Source organism: Lygodium microphyllum, chromosome 12 (assembly GCF_053477565.2).
Source record: "Lygodium microphyllum isolate KBCC chromosome 12, Lygodium_microphyllum_v1.1.10, whole genome shotgun sequence".
Taxonomy (NCBI): Eukaryota; Viridiplantae; Streptophyta; class Polypodiopsida; order Schizaeales; family Lygodiaceae; genus Lygodium; species Lygodium microphyllum.
In genome coordinates this window covers 113986080-113992631 of record NC_141146.1, presented here as the reverse complement: position 1 = coordinate 113992631, position 6552 = coordinate 113986080, and positions in this window count along the sequence as shown.

Sequence of the window (6552 nt, the reverse complement as noted above, 5' to 3'; positions counted from 1 at the left end):
AACATTCACATAAACCTCCCTTTCTTCATCCTTTATATCCCTGGATATCATCTTCTCTAGGCTAGCATCCCACACATCTTCTCCTTGGATTCTTGGGTTGTATTCTGATGAGGTAGGTTCCTTTAAGGTGACGCCCATAACTTTGAGAGTGCTATTACTCTCTCCACTTGAACTCTCTTCCTCTTCTAGCGATGAGGAACATCCACTTGAGCTCCACTCATCGGTAGACGTTTCTAGTTCAAGGTTCTCTTGGCGCCCACTCTTCAAGTTGTAAACCACCTTTTGATCGTGGCCACCCACCTTACGTGGCCTCAACTCTAGATCCCTTGTTGCCCAAACTTGCCTAGCTCTGATGCCCATAAGCCAAGGTCTCCCTAGGATGAGGGGATATCCTTCTTCCTTTACTGGCATCACATAAACATCCACTGCTGCAGTGATTCCAAAAACAAAAACCCTCAAAGCTTTCACTACACCCACACATGTGACCGCATCATTGTTGGCCATCTTTGCCCTAAAGGTTGAGGATTTCATTACTTCTAAGCCTAACTGATGCATAAGCTTTTCTATCATGACACAAAACTCTGCTCCACTATCAATGTATATTTTTTGAATCCGTTGACCTTTGATTTGAGCCTCCACTAAAGGCACTATATCTTTGAGGCCATATACCTTGATTGCACTAACCATTTTACCTTGCCTTGCCCTTGTCCTTACCATTTTTTACCATTGTCGTCATAGATTTGGAGAGGCATGAAGTAGTTGCGGCCAAGTAATTTTTGGCCCTTGAGAGCTCACATCTACTATCAGATCATAAGGTTGTGTCCGAGAACCCAAAGGAAAGTCGGAGATATCAATTTTAGACCTAGTTTGAGTCTTTCTCTTCTTCCCTTCATCTCTAGGTGCCCGTGATGTACTTGCCTCATTGATTGCTTCCTTGCTTGCCTCAGTTTGGACACGTACCCGCTTGATAGGCATGGTCTCTACTACATCTACCTTCATCTTACCTCTCGCTATTTCTTCTTGGAGCCTTCTATCCCTGACCACCTCCTCTAGGTGCCCGTGATGTACTTGCCTCATCGATTGCTTCCTTGCTTGCCTCAGTTTGGACACGTACCTGCTTGATAGGCATGGTCTCTACTACATATACCTTCATCTTACCTCTCGCTATTTCTTCTTGAAGCCTTCTATCCCTGACCACCTCCTCTATTTTTATGACATTAACATTTGATTGAATAGCAGGGGTTTCAGCTTGAACATAAGGTGGTTGTAAAATTGCAGGTCATGACTGCTCTTGCTCTTGAGTCCTAGCACGAGGAGGGCTTACTTGTTGTCGAGGACCTCTGGCAGGGTGATCATATCTTCTAGGGTGGTGACAATTGTATATGCCATGTCCATTTTCTCCACAATTGTAACACAACATCTCCCTTGCTTGTCACTGCATTTGTGGTCGATTTCCACCATTCCCCTCGATAGGTCTTCTTGCACCTTGCATAAGATTCACTCTCAAACCCTCTACTTGATTAGTAAGATTTTTTATTTGTTGGATCATGTCTTCTTGACCTCTAACAAGGCCTGGTGCATTAGATACATTTGGGAGAACTTGAGAGGCCTCCATAGTTGTGATGTTGTTTCCCAAAACTGCTTGGCTAGCTTGGGCTTGGTAGAGAATCTTTCGATTCTTTTTCCTAGTGATTCTCAAAGCATCTTCAAAAGTGTTTGGAAATTTCACATTTACCTTCTCCCTGAGCAAGAGGTACAAACCTGAAATAAATTGATCCTTTTGAAGGAAGTTTGGAGCTCTCTCACTAGGATTCACCGAGTCTGACCACTACCTCCAAAGCTTCAAAAACCCTTCCTCATAAGTTGCATAACCACAAGGATCACTTTGATGGAGGGCCAAAAGCCGTTGCCATAACTCTTCAGCTGAGTTAGTTTGTTGAAATCTCTGCAAGAAAGCTGCCTTTAATCCCTCCCATTTAGCTCTTTGGGCTAGATTTAGAGTTTGGAACCACATTCTAGCTTCTTCCTTGAGCACCAAAGGAAAAGCCCTCAACTTTAATGCTTCACCATCCCTCCTAGAGACAAGAAAGGCCATCGCAAGGTTGTCCAAAAAATCCATTACATTTTTTCCATTGCGCCCAAAGAAGCTTGGAAACGTCATGTTGCCTTAGTAGAGTACAAAGATGAACATGTTTAGACTTAAGTTGTATTTTATGAGGGAAAGGATGAATGGGTTCACAGATGCATTGATTTCAGCAAGAAGTCTAGGCCCCAGTATGCTTCTAATAATGCCTTGGAATCTAAGCTTTGTGCTGGCTACAATATGCACAGTTTGCATAGTAAGAGGTCGGATTGGTCCATACAACTCGTGATGATTCATGAGAAACTATTGTAATAAAATAAAGACATGTACATTGAAGGATGTATTGTAGTCTAGCATTGGGAATATTATAGGTTCTGGTGATACAAGAATCTCCCTTAGTCTTTCAGCCTCAAAGTACATGACAAGATGCTGCTGGAAGAAAATATTCCTACTGATGCATACATTAACTCGCATATTTTGTACAAAGTAGAAGGTGTAGAAATTCGGGCCATTATTATTATTCATAAGTGGAGACTACTTAAGGGAGTAGAGGGAATGCACTTTCTTGAATTATAAAGGATTTTCCCCAGAGTGTTTCTTTCTAGAACCCACCAACTTTGCTATACAGAAAATTTGCTCACCAGTGATTATTCTTGCCTTAGCGTATCCATCCTTGGCAACATATATTTCATAAGGTGTGATGGTCACCTTTTCAACCACACCCAACCTTCGAGCTAGCAGCAGTTGAAGATAGTCTCCATACTTTGCACCTCTACAAAACTCCACACCGTTCATGCATAGTTGTCCTCCTTTGATGTGGATTAGGCTAGAGAGAGAGAGGGATTTGATGATTTGGAGACGAGGACCTCCCGAAAGGGCCTTCACTTTGTTTGCAAAACACTCACCACAATTATGAGAACCTAGCAATTGATGGCAACATGATTTTTTCCATTGTGAGATAATGGAATTTCTAAGGTGAACACCTTTTACCCGCATACGTGCCATCATCGGATAGGCATACTTCCTTTCTTGGGCTTCCTTGGGAGACCATTGTGGGAGTCGTGGACTTTGACCAACTTCAAAAAGAGTTGGTGAAGGTGTTGGAGAAGAGCCACTTAGAGCACTTGTTGTAGAGGATGCACCACTATGTATTGTATCGTCGTGCATAAGGAGATAGAGAATTGTGGATGAGAATTTCCTCAGTGGGGGCACCAATTTATGACGAAGGAAATTCGGTATGGCAGCCTCTATACTATGCCAAACTCCCTTCTGTCACAAACTAAATGAGGTAAGGGAACCACCTAGTCATGAAAGAGCGGACTAGGATGCTATGCAAGAGGGAGAGGAGCTTATGAGGGAGAAGAGAGGAAAACAGAGAGAGAGAGAGAGAGAGAGAGAGAGAGAGTGAGAGAGAGTGAGTGAGTGAGTGAGTGAGTGTGAGAGAGAGTGAGAGAGAACTACAAAAAATAGATGAATCAATAAAACTTAAGAAGGCAAAAGAGATGGAGAACCCTCAAGACATAACCAATATACACAATATGGACACCAATAGCATGGGCTTATTACACTATAGAGCATACATAAGCTATAGTAAGGGAATGAACTGCATAAGCTCATGAGAGAGAATGGGGAAGGCTCAATAGGGCTGAAGAAGGCCTCTTGGCTCTCTCTTGCAAATTACAAAGGAGAATGCCTCTTTATATAGGCCTTGAGGGTGTTTAGGAAGGAGGTTAAGATAGAATAGGAATTAACACCACCAAAGCTGCATTAAGGCAGTTCCACCAATGTGGAAGCTCCATCTAGATGTTTTGTTGACCAATTTTGTACTTAATCAAGTTCCATCATAGGTGAGTTGTCTCCATTCTCCCCCCCATAGCTTGAGTCCAAGAGTTCTCCTATAAAAAAATATAGAGAATCTTCATAAAATAAGATCATATCTAGCAATAATGGAGAGAGAGTAGTGAGAATTCATACATTACTACTATAATTAAGGATGATTTGAGGTTGATTCAAGAGGGAAATTCTAATGGTTTATTAGCTTGAGAGAGAGGAGAAGAGAGGGGAAAGGGTTGGGAGTCTAATGAATGATGTTTTATGGAAGTCTTAAGTGTGGGGAAGAAAGTGTGGTGTGTATAAAATTGGGAGGTGGTCTCCACCGCAGTTGGTGTCCACCATTTTGGCCATATCTCTCGACTCCTATCTCCAAAAAAGTATAAAAAAATACCATCCAAAACTTCAGCTCACGTGATATAACTTTCATGTTGAAAAGTTTTTTTGGATCAGAGTGAAAGTATTTTTTAAAAATCTTACAAAATCATGTGTCTGATGTTTCTTCCACTAATGCTTCCAAGAAGGGTCCCATTTGTTTGAATTATCATAAGGCTCCAAAGCCATGATATTATGAGCCTCACATGCCCTTTGGATGGCTCCAAATCCATTTCATGTATTTTCTTTTCACATTACACATTTTCCCTTCACCTTCCTCCATTGATCTTTACTCTTCACCCCCCCTTGGTAAACGGGTCCATGAAATATTTCCATCCAATGATTTCTTGGATTTTCCAAGAGGTTGTTTCCACCCTCTTCTTTATTTCAAACCTCTAAATGTACAAAAAATCAACAAAGTGTTAGACAAATATTTTTTTGTGATTTTCTCGAATCAATCCCACATATTCAGTTATACAAGAAAACAAAGGATGCTTAGGATATCCTTACACATTTATATCAAGGAAGAAATGATGCTTATGTTACTTAGCTATATGAGCAATTAGAGAGTGAACATGTGGAGGAAGAAAACTTCGTGGACCATTTTTTAACAAAGATCAAAGATCTTAAGAACAAGTTGATTGTTACAAATGAGATTTTGCTAGACAACTCATTTGTGCATAATGTTCTTAATGTCCTTCTTGATTCTTATTAAATTTTTACATCTACCCTTTATTTGATGATAAAAAACAATTTGAATGCTTTGTTATTTGATGAGTTGGATTTCATTTGTCTACAAAAGAAGTAAAATATAGGCAAAACAGTGACATTATGTATGTTTTAGACTAAGCTTTTGATTTACTATGCATGTTGCAAACCAAGCTTTTGTGGCTCTTCCAAAAGGTAAATGAAAAGCTTCATTTTCTACTAGTAAACAAAAATATGTAAATGATATTCACAAAGATCACTGATAAACATGAGAATAAAAAAGAGATTTAGATGTTTTGTAGGTATTGTAAGGCAAAAGATCATGTCATTAAGGACTCTCCTAAACTACATTGTGAAAGAGGCCAATAAGAAATATGCTAGTATGGTTCTTATAGATACCTCTTCCTCTAAGTCACAAGAGGCTAAAATGGTTGTTGCAGATATCTCACTTTCTAAGTCAAAAGTTGCAAAATATTGTGGTAAATATAGAGTGGAAATTTCATGCACAATGCAATTATGACCTTCACTACATGATTCATGCATATCTATTGTGGATGCAGATGTGTGATACTTTGACAGTGGTGTCATGAAGCATATTACTTCTCTATGCAATCTATTGACTTGTCTTGAGTTTATCCACCCTTTAAGAGAAATGTTATGACATGTGAAAATAACTCCTCTTATATTGTAAAAGAAGTTGAGAAATTTGTGATAATTGCTATCAAGATAACACTTTCACACTTTTAGATGCTTAGTATGTACTAGAGATCTAGTAGAATTTTCTATCATTTTTTGCGCTTGCCAAGATTGGCTTGATCATGAAGTTTATTAATAATATATATACAATTCATTATCTCTCTTGTGGTGATAAATTTATTTATCTAATTCACTATACTGTGGGCTATATAAGCTGAATAACTAACAAAAAATTTCGTAGGAAGTTTTAGATGCAAAACTTTACAATGCATGTTTCAGCCATCTTTTTTTTTTTTTGGTTTCTTACGCCTAGAAAAAATTGATATGATGTCTTCGTTGCCTATTATTGAGGCACCTAGAAAACACATTTATGAAGGCTACATATTGGATAAAGTACTTTGTGCTACATTTGCAAAAGATGGTTTAATAATAGCTATTTGCAAACTACAATATGTATACATTGATATTTGTGGTCCCATGCAAACACCCTATTTTAGTAACTACTTGTACTGTCTATCATTGATGACTACTTCATGGATGCATGGCTATATGGTTTAAAAGCTAAGTTCAAAGTGTATTTGTGCTTCAAGTTTTTTTTTAGCATGGCAAAAAATTTTCAGGACATAAAATGGGCACACTTCATTCAGATTGAGGGGAGGAATATGCATCTAAGGAATTTAATTCATAGCTAGTTGAATGTGGAATAAAACACGTGCACATTATAATATGCACCATAACAAAATGATGCAGTTGAGAGGAAGCTTGCTCATAGAGATGGCATGATGCATGATTAAGAGTCAAGATTTGTGACACAATTTCTCAACTAAAGTTGTTTAATATACAACCTATGTACTTAACAG